Below are 17,866 nucleotides of genomic sequence, written 5' to 3'. Positions count from 1 at the left end.
ACGGTGATGTTACTAGTTAGAATGCTCTCCATGGTTAATCTGTAGAGATTTGCTAGAGTCTTTGGTGATATACAAATTTCCTCACACTCCTAATGAGTTCCTTCTCAATAACTGCATTAGTAGGTTGGGCCCAGGTAAGATTTTCAGAGGTGTTGACACCCAGGAACTTAAAGCTCAGTATTAGAATTAGATTTAATATCACCAGCATATGTTGTGAAATTTGTTAACCTTATGACAGCAGTATAATGAAATGCATGATAAATAAATGGAGAGAAAAAGCTGAGTTACATTAAGTATATACACGTCTATTAAAGAGTTAAGTTAAAAAGAAGTAGAGCAAAATGACAGAAATGAAAAAGTAGTGAGGTAGTGTTCACGGGTTCAATGTCCATTTAGAAATCAGATAGCAGAGGGGAAGAAGTTGTTCCTGAATCGTTGAGTGTGTGTCTTCAAGCCTCTGTACCTCCTTCCCCATGGTTAACAGTGTGAAGAAGGCATGTCCTGGGTGGTGGGGATCCTTAATGATAGGTGCCGCCTTCCTAAGGCACCACTCCTTGAAGATGTCTTGGATACCACAGAGGCTGATACCTATGATGGAGCTGACTAATTTTACAAGCTGCTCCACCTTTCCACTGCAGACCCTGCAAAGAGGATTGTTGAATGTTCTCCCAGCTTCCCCTTCCTGAAGTCCACACTCAGTTCCTTGGCTTTGCTGCCACTGAGTGCAAGGTTGCTGCTGTGATACCTCTCAACCAGCTGATCTGTCTCGCTCCTGTATGCCTCTCATCACCATCTGAAATTCTGCCAACAACAGTTGTGCGCATCAGCAAATTTATACAGTACGTTGTCTTTCAGCTGTGCCTAGTCACATAGCTATGAGCGTAGAGACAATCAAGCAATGCGCTAAGCATGCATCCTTGTGGTAGTGAGGCACAACTTTATTATTAAGGCAGAGTAACAGTATATGTAACATTCACAATTCTGAAAGGCTGTTCCAAGCACTTTTAGTCCCAGTAATGATCTAACAAATGCAGGCAGCAGAGGAAACTCAGAGGTTATCTCATAACTTCAACCTGTAAACTATGTCCCTGTCCAAGTTTTTCCATTGCCAACCCCTCCCAGTTGTCATTCGTCAGCTCCCCGTGGAATTGTTAGTTGTGTACGGTTAGTGTTTCAAATACCAGTCAGGAAGACAGAGTTGACATTGTCAGAGGTACTGAAAAATTGTCAAGGTGAATTGTCCTTGGGAATTTCCAGTCTGAAGTCCCAACTGGCAGTATTTCCTGAGATGTTAAAAAGGTGCAAAATAGATTTTACACTTTGAAAGTTCAAGGAATTCATACTTATGGGGGAAGTAGGGCATCACCAATGCTTTATAAAATCTCAACATTATATCCTTGCTTTTATATTCTAGTCCTCCTGAAATGAATGCTAACATCGCATTTGTCTTCCTCACTACAGATTCAACCTGCAAATTAACCCGTAGAAAGTCCTGCACAATGACTGCCAAGTCTCTTTGCACCTCAGATTTTTAATATTTTTTCTTCATTTAGAAATTGGTCTATCTTTCATTTCTTCTACCAAAGTGCATGACCATACACTTTTCGACATTGTATTCCACCTACCAATTATTTGCCCATTTTCCTAATGTGTTTGTCCTTCTGTAGCCTCTGTACGTCCTCAAAATTGCCAGCCCTCCATCTATCTTCATATCACCTGCAAACTTTACAACAAAGACATCAATTCTGTCATCCAAATCATTGACATATATCGTAAAAAGAATTAGTCCCAACACAGAACCCTGTGGAACACCACTAGTCATTAGAAGCCAAACAGAAAAGGCTCCTTTTATTCCCACTCTTTGCCTCCTGCCTATCAGCCACTACTTTATCCATTCTAGAATCTTTCCTGTAATGCCATGGGCTCATAACTTGTTAAGCAGCCTCATATGTGGCACCTTGTCAAAGGCCTTCTGAAAATCTAAGTACACAACATCAAGTGATTCTCCTTTGTCTATCCTGATTGTTATTTCTTCAAAAAAATTCCAACAGATTTGTCAGGCAAGACTTTTCCTTGAGAAAACCATGCTGACTATGGCCTATTTTATCATCCGCCTCGAAGTTCCCCGAAATTACGTTCTTAACAATCGACTCCAACATTTTCCCAACCACTGAGGCCAGACTAAGTGGTCTATAGTTTCCTTTCTTCTGCCCCTTTCCTTTCTTCAAGCGAAAAGTGACATTTGCAAATTCCCAGTCTTCCAGAACCATTCCAGTTATTCTTGAAATATCATTACTAATGCCTCCACAATCTCTCCAGCCACCTCTTTCAGAACCTTGGGGTGTACACATCTGATGACTTATCTGCCTTCAGATCTTTCAGATTCCCAAAAGCCTTCTCTCTAGATATGGTAACTTCACACACTTCATGATCCTGATGCCTGGAACTTCCACCATACTGCTAATGTCTTCCACAGTGAAGACTGATACAAAATACTTATTCAGTTCATCCACCATTTTCTTGTCCCACTTTACTACCTGCCCAGCATTATTTTCCAGTGGTCCAATGCACTCTCACCTCTCTTTACACTTTATATATCTGAAGAAACTTTTGGTATCCTTTTTAATTGTATTGTCCAGCTTATTTTCATATTCCATTTTTACCTTCTGTTGATTTTAAAAAGTTTCCCAACTCTCTAACTTCCCACTAATTTTTGCTCCATAATATGTCCTCTCTTTGGCTTTTACATTGGCTTTGACTTCTTTTGTTAGCCATGGTTGTGTAATCTTGTCTTTAGAATACTTTTTCCTCTTTGGAATGTACATATCCTGTGCCTTCCAAATTGCTTCCAGAAATTCCAGCCATTGCTGCTCTGCTGTCATCCCTGCCAGTGTTCTTTCCAATCAATATCTGGCCAACTTCTCTGTCATGCCTCAGTAATACTCCACTGTAATACTGATATATCTGGCATTACCTCCCTCTGCAATTGGATCCTCGACTTCCTAACCAGAAGACCACAATCTTTGCGGATTGGTGATAACATCTCCTCCTCGCTGACGATCAACACTGGAGCATCTCAGGGGTGTGTGCTTAGCCCACTGCTCTACTCTCTGCATACACATGACTGTGTGGCTAGGCATAGCTCAAACCCCATCTATAAATTTTCTGATGATACAATCATTGTTGGTAGAATCTCAGGTCATGACGAGAAGGCGTACAGGAGTGAGATATGCCAACTCGTGGAGTGGTGCCGCAGCAACAAATTGGCATTCAACGTCAGTAAGATGAAAGAGCTGATTGTGGACTTCAGGAAGGGTAAGACGAAGGGACACATACCAATCCTCAAAGAGGGATCAGAAGTGGAGAGAGTGAGCAGTTTCAAGCTCCTGGGTGTCAGGATCTCTGAGGATCTAACCTGGTCCCAAAATATTGATGTAGTTATAAAGAAGGCAAGAGAGCGGCTATACTTCATCAGGAGATTGAAGAGATTTGGCATGTCAACAAATACACTCAAAAACTTCATAGATGAACCATGGAGAGCATTCTGGCAGGCTGCATCACTGTCTGGTATGGGGGGGGGGGGTCTACTGCACAGGACTGAAAGAAACTGCAGAGGGTTGTAAATCTGGTCAGCTCCACCTTGGGTACTAGCCTACTACAGAGTACCCAGGGATATCTTCAGGGAGTGGTGTCTCAGAAAGGCAGCGTCCATTATTCAGGACTCCAGCACCCAGGGCATGCCCTTTTCTCACTGTTACCATCAGGTAGGAGGTACAGAAGCCCGAAGGCACACACTCAGTGATTCAGGAACAGCTTCTTCCCCTCTGCCATCCGATTCCTAAATGGACATTGAACCCATGGACACTACCTCACTTTTTTAGTATACAGTATTTCTGTTTTTTGCACAATTTTTAATCTTTTCAATATGTCTATACTGTAATTGATTTACTTATTTATTTATTATTATTATTTTAATTTTTTTTCTTCTATATTATGTATTACATTGAACTGCTGCTGCTAAGTTAACAAATTTCATGTCACATGCCGGTGATAATAAATGTGAATTCTGATTCTGATGGCTTCTCCTTCTCAAATTTCAGGGTGAATTCGGTTATATTACCAACACTTGCCCTTAAGAGTTCTTTCACATTAGCTCTTTAATCAATTGTGGTTCATTGCACAACACCCAATCCAGAATTGCTGATCTCCTTAGTGGGCTCAACCATGAACTGCTTAAGAATCCATCTCATAGGCATTCTACAAACTCCCCCCCCACCCTTGGGAACTAGCATTACTGTAGCATTGCCTTTTTGACATGCATTTTTAATCTCCCATTGTAATTTGCAGACCACATCCCTACTACTGTTTGGGGGTCTGTATGCTACTCCCACCAGGGTCTTCTTACCCAATTTCCCTCGGGATCAATAAAGTATGTCTATCTATCTAACTATCTATTTACCCTTGCAGTTCCTTAGCACAACGACTCAAACACCTTTCAACCTTATGTCACCTCTTTCTAATGCTTTGATTTCATTTTTTACTAACAGAGCAACACCACCCCCTCTGCCTTCCTGCCTGTCCTTTCAATACAATGTATATCCTTGGACATTAACCTCCCAGCTATAATCTTCTTTCAGCCAAGATTCAGTGATGCCTACAACATCATATATGCCAATCTGCAACTGTGCTACAAGTTCATCTACCTTATTCCATATACCGCACGCGTTCAAATATAACACCATCAGTCCTGTACTCACTCGTTTCGATTTTGACAGCCTTTTACATTGGAACTCATCCTGTTGACTGCAATTTTGCCCCATCATCAGCCTCTCCTTGCTGGAAGTCTCATTACACATTGTCTCTATTTGTAAACTAACTACCTCATCCTCAGCACTATCACTCCAGTTCCCAACCTCCTGCCAAAGTACTTTAAACCCACCCAAACAACTCTGGCCAACCTGCCCAGAAGGACATTGGACCCCTTGGGTTCAGGTGTAACCCATCCCCAGGCACTACTGTTGCACTTATTGAGCGATACAACACGAAACAGGCTCCTCCAGCCCTTTGAGCTGGGCCGCCCACCAACCCACCTAAATAACCCTAGTCTAATCATGGGACAATTTACAATGACCCATTAACCTACTAACCAGCATGTCTTTGTAATGTGTGAGAAAAGCAGAGCGCCCGGAGGAAAGCCACGCACACACAGGAATGAACATACAAACCCCTTCCAGAGGACACTGAAGTGTAACCCTAACCTAATCATGGGATAATTAAAATGACCAATTAACCTAACTGGTAGCTCTTTGGACTGAGAGGGGAAACCAGAGCACCTGGGGAAAACCTGCACATTCCACATGGAGAACGTACAGACTTCCTACAGAGGATGCCAGGATTGAACTCCAAACTCCGTCATCCTGAGCCAAGGCTCCCGTCATAATAGTAATAAATAAATAAGTCATAAATATTGAGAACTGTAGAGTCTTTTTTTTTTGCCCGACGCCGGCCCCTTAGGCCTGAGTCGACGTAGTAGTAGTAATAGTAGTACTGTAGAGTCCTTGAAAGTGATCCCACAGGTTGTGGAATCAGTTCAGTGCTGGGGTGAGTGAGGTTATCCCCTCTGTTCAAGAGCCTGATGACTGAAAGACAATAACTGTTCCTGAATCTGCTGGTGCGAGTCCTGAGGCTCCTTTACCTCCTTCCTGATGGCAGCCGTGAAAAGAGAGCATGTCCTGTATGGTCATGGACTCTAAAATTCATGTTCTCAATATCATATGTTTATTTTTTTTTAATTTGCACTATTTGTCTTCTTTCGCACATTGGTTGTTTGTCAGTCATTGTGCACAGTTTTTCATTGATTTTATTGCATTTCTTTGTCTACTGTGAATGTCTGAAGAAAATGAATCTCGGGGTGGTATATGGTGACATATACATACTGGGATAATAAATTTATTTTGACCTTTGAGCTTTAAGTAAAGCCGCTGACATATATTCGACACTAGACTCCACACATGGCTTGCTGAGGATTTTCTGCTGTCTTATTCCCAGAGCTGCTGCTATGCCCTCAGATTCTGAATTCTACGTCTCCTGATTAATGTCATTTTAGTGTTTCTTTGCACTGATTCAGACTGAATTGCAGCCTTTGACCCATTCTATTTCTTAGTGTTTGCTGTGCATCAGAATACATACTGCATTATTCTCAATGGTTGGGTGTTTCCCTTTCTCTATCTCCCCATGACCATAATGACTTGGGATATGTGCCTGAGACACAAGAGATTCGGAAGGCATCGGAACTCTTGAGCAGCACAGAAGTTTTGATGAAGGATTGCACCTTCAAATACTTGCATTCCTTTTCCCCCATAGATGCAGGCTGACCTGCTGTGTTCCTCCACCATTTTGTGTGTGTTGCTCGGGATACGGTTGTAGTCCTTTGTCATCACTGTAGCTCCCTCCCCAGCAGCACTGTGGGAACCTGGCTCGCCTGTTAGCCTTGCTAGCTCAGAAGGTAGAGTGTGGGACTCTTAATCCCAGGGTCCTGAGTTTGAGCCCCACGTTGATTACTAGTTTCCTATGTTTTATGCTCTTATTGGAGGTTGATCGTTTCTTGAATTCTAATCAAAGGGAGAAGGCAGGAGAATGGGGCTGAGAGGGAGAGTAAATCAGACATGATGGAACAGTGGAGCAGACTCGATGGGCCAAATGGCCTAATTATGCTCTTATGATTTATAGTCTAATCCCATTCCCAGAAAGGAAATCAGTTCTAGAGGCATTTCTTTATTTATTTATTTGGATACAGTGCGAAATATGCCATTCCAGCCCTTCAAGCCATGCCACCCAACAATTCCCCAATATAATCCTAGCCTAATCACAGGACAAGTTACAGTGACCAATTAACTTACCAACCAGTATGTCTGTGAGCTGTGCATCGAAGCACCCGGAGGAAACTCATGTGGTCACGGGGAGAACAAGCATACTCCTTATAGGCAGTGGCGGGAATTGAACCCAGGTCGCTGGTACTATAAACTGTTGTGCTAACCACTACACTACCATGCTTTCAAGCCCTGCCTTCCAAAGGGTAATAAATTTAGTCCTCAAATCTAATCCTGTAACGTTTAAGGAATGAACAAAACTGTTTATCAGTTTGACTTTGACTATATCCAGAAAAATAAGATAGCATTCTTAAACAAGTCAGAACTTGCCTTAGAAAACATCTCAAAGGTCTGTTTTACCATTTTGTCAAAGTTTCAGCAATACTAATGACTTGAATCAGAATCACCTCTTCTGACAGAAAATGGGCGAGGAATTAGATTACACAGACGAAACTGCAGAGTTGCTGAAGTGCACTGGATGACTGACTGATCTACAAATAATGACTCAATCCAATATTACTGTACTCAGCAAAGCCTTCAATCAAATTTGCAATTCAAATACGAGTATGCCACCTCTCACAAAAAAGAAAACCAGCAGATCATCTGAAGGATACAAAACAGTGTTAATGCAGAGCAACACACACAAAACGCTGGAGAAACTCAGCAGTTAAGTCAGCGTCTATGGAGAGGAATAAAGAGTTGGGCCACGTCCCAGCATCAGGACTGGAGAGAAAGGGGGAAGAAGCCAGATTAAGAGGGTGGAAGGAGTACAAACTGGCAGGTGATATGTGAAGCCAGGTGAAGGGGAAGGTGGGTGGGTGGTGGAGAGAAGATGAAGTCGGAATCCACATCAGAACTAGGTATAATATCACTGGCATATGTTGTGAAATTTGTTGTTTGGTGGCAACAGTACATTACAATACATAATAATTTTTTAAAAACTATAAATTACAAAAAGTAAATATATAATAAATTAAATGCAATAAGAGAGAAAAAGTAGTGAGGTAATGTTCATGGATTCATTGTCCATTCAGAAATCTGATGGCAGTGGGGAAGCAACTATTCCTGAACCATTGAGTGTGTGTCTTCAGGCTCCTGTATCTCCTGACAGATGAAATAATAAGAAGAGACCATGTCCTGGGAGATAAGACATAAGACCATAAGACAAAGGAGCAGAAGTCGGCCATTCGGCCCATCGAGTCTACTCCACCATTTTACCATGAGCAGATCCATTCTCTCATTTAGTCTCACTCCCCCGCCTTCTCACCATAACCTTTGATGCCCTGGCTACTCAGATACCTATCAATTTCTGCCTTAAATACACCCAATGACTTGGCCCCCACTGCCACCTGTGGCAACAGATTCCATAGATTCCATAGATGGAGGTCTTTTACGATGGATGTTGCTTCTTGAGGAATCATCTTTTGAAGATGCCCTTGATGCTGGGAGATTAGTTCCCATGATGAAGCTGGGTAAGTTTGTAGCCCTTTGCAGCTTTTTCCAATCCTGTGCAGTGGCCCCTCCATGCCAGTTAGAATACTCTTCAAGGTACATCCATAGAAATTTCCTGTAGTCTTTGGTGATACACCAAATCTCCTCAAGCTCCTTATGAACTCTAGCCACTGGTGTGCCTTCTTCGTACTTGCATCAGTATGTTGAGCCCAGGATAGGTCTTCAGAGATGTTCGACACCCAATAACTTGATAGTAGTCACCCTTTCCACTGCTGATCCCTCAGTGAACACTGGCATTTGCTTCTGAATGCTCTGAGGTCGTCACTCCAAGTAAAGCACTGCAGGTTCCAATTAGTCTGTGTGCAAAATTTTTCCTGCTGACCTCTCAGCCTTATAACTCTTAAAACAATGCCATTTCATCTTAGACACCCTCAGGAAAGAGACTTTATGATCAAACCAATGACCGCAGTCTTGAGTCTGCAGACAACAGGGACAAAGCCTTAATGAAGAGTCTTCTGTCATCAAAGAACCACAGCATGTGGCCCATGCCCTTTTCTCAATGTTACCATCAGGCAGGAGGTTCAGGAGCTTGAAGTCGTACATCACCAGGTTCAGGAACCTCTACTTCGCTACAGCTGTGGAAATTACAACAAAACAAGGGTTAAAATGGTGAGCACAGACACTTTGTACAAATTTTGTAAAATGGTGTGCAAATCAAACAGAGAACAGACTCTTCATTTCGTGGTTGATAAAAATGTGGAAATGGGAGATTCTGCAGCCATTTTGGGTGGCCATCTAGATGTGAGACAGTGTGGGATCTTTTCTGGTTTCCTTTTGGGTAATCTCTGCCATAATAGAGACTTTCAATTTGTGTTAGGGAGAATATGTCAAAAGTAGTGTCCTCTTTTGTAAATGTTTCAGGTATTTTTGTTTCCAAGGGTAAACGGGACAATTCAGCAATACATAGAGGTACCAACTAGAGAAGGGGCAGTGTTGGATCTCCTGTTAGGGAATGAGATAGGTCAGGTGACAGAGGTATATGTTGGGGAGCACTTTGGGTCCAGTGATCACAATGCCATGTTAGATTGAAAGGAAAGGTTAAAAGTTTGAGAGAGCCATGGTTTTCAAGGCATATTGGAAACTTGGTTTGGAAAAAGAGAGATATCTACAATAAAGATAGGCAGCTTGGAGTAAATGAGGTGTTCAAGGAATATAAAGAATGTAAAAAGAATCTTAAGAAAGAAATTAGAAAAGCTAAAAGAAGATATGAGGTTGCTTTGGCAAGTAAGGTGAAAATAAATCCAAAGGGTTTCTACAGTTATATTAATAGCAAAAGGATGGTGAGGGATAAAATTGGTCCTTTAGAGAATCAGAGTGGATGGCTATGTGCTGAGCCAAAAGAGATGGGGGAGATTTTGAACAAATTCTTTTCTTCTGTATTCACAAAGGAGAAGGATATTTAATTGTGTAAGGTATGGGAAACAAGCAGGGTAGTTATGGAAACTATGATGATTAAAGAAGAGGAAGTACTGGCACTTTTAAGGAATATAAAAGTGGATAAGTCTCCAGGTCCTGACAGAATATTCCCTGGGACCTCGAGAGAAGTTAATGTGGAAATAGCAGGGGCTCTGACTGAAATATTTCGAATGTCATTAGAAACAGGGATGGTGCGGGAAGATTGGCCTATTGCTCATGTTGTTCCATTGTTTAAAAAGGGTTCTGAGAGTAAATTTAGCAATTATCGACCTGCGAGTTTGACGTCGGTGGGTAAATTGATGGAAAGGACTCTTAGAGGTGGTATATATAATTATCTGGATAGACAGGGTCTGATTAGGAACAGTCAACATGGATTTGTGCATGGAAAGTCATGTTTGACAAATCTTAATGAATTTTTTGAAGAGGGTACTAGGAAAGTTGACAAGGGTAAAGCAGTAGATGTTGTCTATATGGACTTCAGTAAGGCCTTTGACGAGATTCCACACGGAAGGTTAGTTAGGAAGGTTCAATCGTTAGGTATTAATATTGAAGTAGTAAAATGGATTCAACAGTGGCTGGATGGGAGACACCAGAGAGTAGTGGTGGATAACTGTTTGTCAGATAGGAGGCCGGTGACTAGTGGTGTGCCTCAGGGATCTGTACTGGGTCCAATGTTGTTTGTCATATATATTAATGATCTGGATGATGGGGTGGTAAATTGGATTAGGAAGTATGGAGATGATACTAAGACAGGTGGAGTTGTGGATAATGAAGTGGGTTTTCGAAGCTTGCAGAGAGATTTAGGCCAGTTGGGCTGAAAGATGCAGATGGAGTTTAATGTTGATAAATGTGAAGTGCTACATTTTGGTAGGACTAATCAAAATAGGACATACATGGTAAATGGTAGGGGATTGAAGAATACAGTAGAACAGAGGGCTCTAGGAATAATGGAATCTCATGGGATAGGGTGGTGAAGAAAGCTTTTGGTGGTGAGAAAGGTTGAACAAAGTTGGGTCTTTATTCTTTGGAGCGTAGAAGGTTGAGGGGGAACTTGATAGAGGTATTTAAATTATGAGGGGGATAGATAGAGTTGACGTGAATAGGCTTTTTCCATTGAGAGTGGGGGAGATTCAAACTAGAGGACATGAGTTGAGAGTTAAAGGGCAAAAGTTTAGAGGTAACATGAGGTGGAACTTCTTTACTCAGAGAGTGGTAGCTGTGTGGAACGAGCTTCCAGCAGAAGTGGTTGAGGCAGGTTCGATATTTTCATTTAAAGTTAAATTGGATAGCTATTTGGACAAGAAAGGAAAGGAGGGTTATGGGCTGAGTGCAGGTCAGTGGGACTAGGTGAGAGTAAGAGTTCGGCATGGACTAGAATGGCCGAGATGGCCTGTTTCCGTGCTGTAATTGTTATATGGTTATATGGTATGGTTAATTCACCAGCATTTCCATGATTAGTGGTCATCTTGAATTCAGCCTTGGGATTATGTCATCCAAGAAACAGTGCCCATCTCTGCATTCGTGCTGCTGTTAGTGGAACACCCTTGTGTAGATTGAAAATCCACATTAGTGGTTGATGATCAGGAATGACGGTGAACTCTCTCCAGTACAAGTACTGGTTGAAGCTCCTTACACCCCAAGCCAGACTCTCTGTCAATCTGTGCATAATTTTTTCTCTGCAGTGGTAAGGGAATGTGATGCAAAGGCTGTAGGGTGTTCACTTCCATCACTATAACATGTGACATAGCTGCACCTGTACCATAAGGTGAGGCATCACAGGTAAGCTTCTCTAGATGATGTGCATCATAATATGTGGGTAGTGTTGGCCAGAAAGAACTACTGTCGACAAATCAGTAAATTCAAATTAATCAAGGACAATGGAAGTAGAGAAACCAATTGTTTTTATTCTTGCCATCAGGTTGGTGGAATGGGCCTGCCATCTTGTGAAGCTGCTTTGCATCATCCATTGTGTGAATTGGCTTTGCATCATCCATTGTGTGAATTGGCTTTGCTCTGCTGAATCGGTGCTTTAAAGTAGAGGCAAATGATGCTCCAGGTAATTTGCTGGACTAGAGTTCAATTCCAAATAAGAAGGCATGCGTAAGATGTTCTTTGGTTGGATATAATATGCAGATTTGTTACTGGTAGGGTCTGTGTCTGCCCTGAGTGGTTTTGTAACTGATTTAAGCCATAAATTACCAGCTGTCCCTTGGGGAAGAGGGCAACAAATGGATGCTGGTTTGGACCAGAGACAATACGAAGGTGACTTAGGACAATCAGATGACCACAGCCAACAAGACTGAAATGTTACATTTGAACTAGTAAGGAAAATGTATAAACACAGCGGCTTCAAATGCAAAGCAGCAACAACTCTGCAGAGTCCAACCATCATGGATATGGAGGAACCTACAAACACATGGAGGTGAGATCAGGACTATGAGGAACACATAGACTCCTCTTCCTGGTATTACCTCTTCTATTCTTTGACTGTTCATGGAGAGTCAAGAAAGCTTAGTAGGTGTGAACACAGGTACTTGCTTATGTAAATTTATGTGTTCTTCCCTTAAGATAATAAAGATACTTGTCAGTAATTACAGATTCTCTCCGATCATTATTACTAAGGGGTAGATATTTACAATAGCAGTGCCTGATGTCACCATTTCCTTTACCCCTTTGAACCCCCCCCCCACACACACACACACACACGCACACTGCTTTGTCCATTGTCATTTCTTCCTGATATGCAACTATGAGTTCAAGTAGTGGAGCACAGTAGCCAGGTTTGCAAGAACCTGGTATAGTAGTTGACAAATTAAAAAAAGGACACAACTGTGACATGTCCTTTGGCCTTGGGGCATCTTGAATTTTCTTAGCACACGAGTAATCCTTGTTTGACAGTGGTGTGACCACTTAAAAATTCACATATGTTGCGTCATGCTCTGAGCCCATAATCTTCTTATCCTTTCGACACTATCTTGAGATTCTGGAGATGCTTCTTGTCGTCCTCACTGGAACAATGATGTCATTCAGCTAACACTGAGTGCCTGGGCAGCCTTGCAGAACCTGGTCCATAGCTTTCTGCCAGAGTGCTATAAGCCTGTTATAGGGATAGAGCCTTTTGTAAATATTTATGGTGAGAAACTCTTTGGACTCTTCTTCTATCTCTAGCTGTATATAGGGCTCACCAAAATCCATCTTGTTGAAGTGTTTCCCTCCAGAAAGTTTTGCAAAAATATCCTCTATCCTGGGCAGTGGGCGTTGATCTACTTTCAGAACTGGGTTAAAGGTGACCTTAAAATCACCACAGATCCTGACAGATTAATTTTGGCTATTAGGACCACTGGTGTTGGCCATGGGTTCCATTCAGCCTTGGAAAGGATTCTTTCAGCCTTTATGCTAGCTAGCTCACTGGTGTAAGGAACTGGATATGCTTTGTAAAACTTGGATGTGGCATTTTCATTTAGCAATATGTTTGAGTTTTCCAGTGTCACCCTGGAACACTGCTGTGGTATCATTCTGTATGTTTTTAATTCTCTGTCAGTTGACTATATTACAGGGGGATGTGGCATGCAAATTGTGGATGGATCTGCAATCAAGTTGTAGTTGTCTCACACCCCCACATGCTGGCCTTCTTATTTTTACCACATGCAAGCCCAATGTAGCATGTTGGTTGTTGTATTTCACTGTTATGAATGCCATTCCTTCAAGAGTGATCTTTTCTCCAGTGTAAGTTCTTAACTGGATATCTGCAGGCTTCAGTTCAGTATCTTTGAAATGTCATTTAAACTCATTTTGTGGAATGATTGAAACAACCGAACCAGTGTTCAGTTCCATTTTAATTAATTTCTTGTGCTGTTCATTTCTGGTGGAAGTCATATTGCTGTTTCATGTTAGTTTTCACATTGTTAATCTCAAGGCTACTCAGTCCTGTGTCACCCTCATCATCGTCAGATTGTTTCATCAACAACATGCAGATTAGTGCTCTTTTTGAAGCTACAAATTGATTTTTCTATTCCTCATGCAGTCCATTTATTTGTGTCAGCCCAACATGCTCTGCCTTGTATATGTCCGACCTAGTTATAATTTCTGCAAGTTTCACTTTTAAACCTACATTGGTTTAGTGTATGTGAGCCCCTGCCACAGTTTGTTTGGTCAGGCTGGTTTCTATTTTGATGTTGCAAGTTTGTTCATGCTCACTTTCATTCCTGCCTGCAACTCATTTGTGTCTCTGGCTACTGTTTCCATTGATACAGAGGTTTTAACTGCTCTTTTAAATAAGAGTTGTGCTTCAGTTGGGAGCCGTTTCTGAATGCTTTCTTTTAAGATTCCACAAACTAAATGATATCTCAGTGCATCATTACTGAACTGACAATGCTTGGACATTCTCTTCAATTCAGCCTTGTAAGCTGAAATGGACTCTCCTTCCTTTTGATTCTGCTAATGACTCCTAAAATACTCTGCAATCAACAATGATTTTTGGTTTTAAATGTTCCTGTATTTGTCATGGTCCGGTCCGTAAAGTCCGTATTCCGGTTCACAATCTGGTCCATCGACCCTTGCTCCAGGTTTTCCTGTCTACCCTGTTTCTGTTCTTGTTGAGCTCTCGTTGAGGCAGCTGATGCTCGTTGGGACTGGCTGCATAAATACCTTCAGGGACCAGGGCATGGCTGCTGGATTGTTCTTGTCCTTTCTCCTTGTATCCCTTGCTCTGTCTTCTGTTTCCTCGCCTGAAGCCCTGCCTTGTCTTGCCGGTAACTCTGGCCTCGCCTGAAGTTCTCGTCTTGCCTTGCTTTGCCAGAAGCCTTGCCTTGTCTTGCTGGTAACTCTCGCCTCGTCTCGCCTGTATCTAGCTCCCTTCCTGTCCCTTGCCTCCACCCAGGTAAGCCAGGCCGTCTTGCTGTTACCTGCGGTTAGTTCTGTCCCTTGCCTCCGTCGAGTATGCCAGGCCGTATTGCCATTACCTACGGTTGGTTCTGTCCTTTCCAAACCCCTGCCTCTGTCGGGTAAGCCAGGCCGTCTTGCCATTACCTGCGGTTGGTTCTATCCCTTCCTGTCCCTTGCCTCTGTCGGGTGGTGATCCACGCCCTGCCCAGGAGTACCGTGCCCTGCTCAGGAGTACTGGGCCCTGCTCAGGAGTATCGCGCACTGCCCAGGAGGAGCCTCTAGCCTCCGGCCTCCTGCCTCCTTCCAATCCTTGCCTCTCGTCTCTAGCCTCAAGCCTGAAGACTCCAACCTCCTGCCTCCTGCCAAGCCTCGCCTCTGGTCTCTGGTCTCAAGCCTGAAGACTCCAGCCTCCTGCCAGCCTCGCCTCAAGTCTATGGCCTCTAGCCTAAAGCCTCAAGTCTCTAGCCTCCTGCCTCCTGCCAAGCCTCGCCTCAAGTCTTTAAGACTCCAGCCTCATCCTGCCTGCCAGCCAAGCCTCGTCCTTGCCTAGTTCTGGGGTCCAAGCCAGAGGCAAGACCCAGGTACTGGGTTCTTGTCCAGTTTCTGGCTCGGAGTCCAAGCCCGGGCTCCTAGCTCTCTTATCCAGTCCTGTTCTGGGTTCCCGGTCGTCGTGTCCATGTCCTTGTCCTCACCCTGTATCCTAGTCCTGTCCCTAGTACTTCAGTGTCTGTGTCTTGCACTTGGGTCCGTTCCTAACTACCGCCTTATGACACTATTAATATCACAATATCAGCAAAGTTCACTTTAAATGGTTGGGTTGGAGCAGTTAAACTTCTAAGCAAATGATAAGTCTTTCCGTCTATTTCACTTACACTCACTATTTATTAGCTATTTCATTTGCTTCAAATTACTGCTCAATTCATTCAGTATACATCATCAAGTTATCTACTGTGCAATTGAACGTGTCTACGTTTCCAATGTCGCCAACCATTTTTGCATCTTTTTTCAATTTATTATTACTGTATTATCAGTCAGTACTCACTCATTATGAGTCTGTGACTTCCATGCATTTTCTGCCTTTTTAAAAGTCGAACGTTTCTCTGCCCTTTTGAAGAAACACATGCTATGTTTCAATAGGTAGGTACTCAACTCAGGTTCTTTTTAAAACTTTCTTGTCACCACTCTTATGTTTTGTAACTCCAGAAACTAATTGAAAGAAAACCCTAGGAATCAGGGATAGATGTGTCTACTTTGTTTTACTCTAGTAAGACGCTCATATATGATCTGGTGGGCTAATGGCGTATGCCATTCACGTACTTCTTGCATATAACCCGTAATGAATTATGAAAACAAATAATGTTTAATCAAGGACATATTTACAATATTACTCAAATATTCAATATACTACAGCACCATTCTCTGTAAACACTACAAACTGTTGTGTGTGAAAATCCCAAGAGATCAGGGGTTTCTGAAATACTCAAACCAGCCCATCTGACACCAGCAATCATTCCACAGTCAAGGTCACTTAGATCTCATTTCTTCCCCATTCGGATATTTGGCCTGAACAACAACCGAACCTCTTGACCACGTCTGCATGCCTTTATTCATTCAGTTGCTGATTGGATATTTGCATTAACGAGCAGATGTACAGGTGTACCTATTGAAGTGGCAACTGTGTGTGCAGTATGTAGGCTTTTCAATATACCAGCTGTCACTGACGTTTCAATTCCAAAGAGCTGCTCCTGTTTACCATCTCAACTCATAATGTGTCAACAATCTTGGCCAATAATTGGTGCCTTTGAATGTTCTGCTTGTGGGGGAGTTTCGTGTTCACATAGAGAAGAAGGCTTTGATTCAAGTAATTATCAGTAATTACAGGCTCCCTCACAAGCTGATTGTGGAGACATTCCTTGTTCACACAGCACGACCTATTCAGGAAGCTGAGATATAAATTGGTCCTTTCGTGGTTTTAACTGGTGAGGGATCTGCTTTGAAGAGAGACAGGCAGGGCAGTAAATAACAAAGGTCATTAATAAACTGAGTTAAGCCTAGCATTTAGCAATATTCCCCTGAGCTTGTTTCTTCCCAGTCACCATTGTGACCACCGAATAGCCTAGAGTATAAACAGCCCTTCGGTGCACAATGTTCACAAACAGAATCAGCTTTATTACCACTGACATGCAGTCAGTGGCCACTGTATCAGGTACCTCCTGTACTTAATAAAATGGACTCTGAGTTCGTGGTCTTCTGTTGCTGTAACCCATTCACTTCAAGGTTCACCATGTTGTGCGTTCAGAGATGCTCTTCTGCACACCACTGTTGTAACGTGTGGTTATTTGAGTTACTGTCACCTTCCTGTCAGCTTGAACAAATCTGGCCATTCTCCTCTGACCTCTCTCATTAACAAGGTGTTTTCATTCACAGAACTGCCGCTCACTGGATTTTTTTTTAAATTCTCTGTAAACACTAGTGTCTGTTGTGCATGAAAGTCCCAGGCGATTAGCAGTCTCTGAGGTACTCAAGTCACCCCAACTGGCACCACGATCAAAATCACTTCTATCATATTACTTCCCCATTCTGAAGTTTGGTCTGAACAACTGAGCCTCTTGACCATATCTGTATGTTTTTATGCATTGAGTTGCTGTCATATGATTGACTAATTATTTATATTAATGAACATGTGTTCAGGTGTACCTAAGATAGCAGCCACTGAGCGTATGTCATAAAATTTCTGTGTCGCAGCAATATGGTGCAAGACATTAAAAAAATTGACTTAAGTTACAAGTTACTTTGGAAGGTTGAACTTGAAGGCAGAGTACAAAGATAAGGGCAGGATTCTTAGTAACATGGAGTAAGAAAGTTGTTGCACAAGTTGATAGGGTGCTTGAGAAGGCGTTGTTGTGGTGTGTTTTGGTGTGTTTGGCATTCATTAGTTGAGGGATTAAATTCAAGAGCTGCGAGGTAATATTGCAACTCTGGTTAGACCACACCTGGAGGTGACACTTCTTTTGGTAAGACGGTGATGTTCTCGGCTGCATCAGCCTCTCTGAGTCCGACCAAAGGTTAATTTCATGATCGCGAGACACTGCTGGATATTAAGAACATAAAGTACTGCAGGTCTACCCCTCTAGCGAGTTGCAAAACAGCAGTGGAGCTGGAGTTGTTGCACACTGTGATGCAGT

This window comes from Mobula birostris, chromosome 11 (assembly GCF_030028105.1).
Source record: "Mobula birostris isolate sMobBir1 chromosome 11, sMobBir1.hap1, whole genome shotgun sequence".
Lineage (NCBI taxonomy): Eukaryota > Metazoa > Chordata > Chondrichthyes > Myliobatiformes > Myliobatidae > Mobula > Mobula birostris.
Note: the sequence above shows the minus strand (reverse complement) of the source record.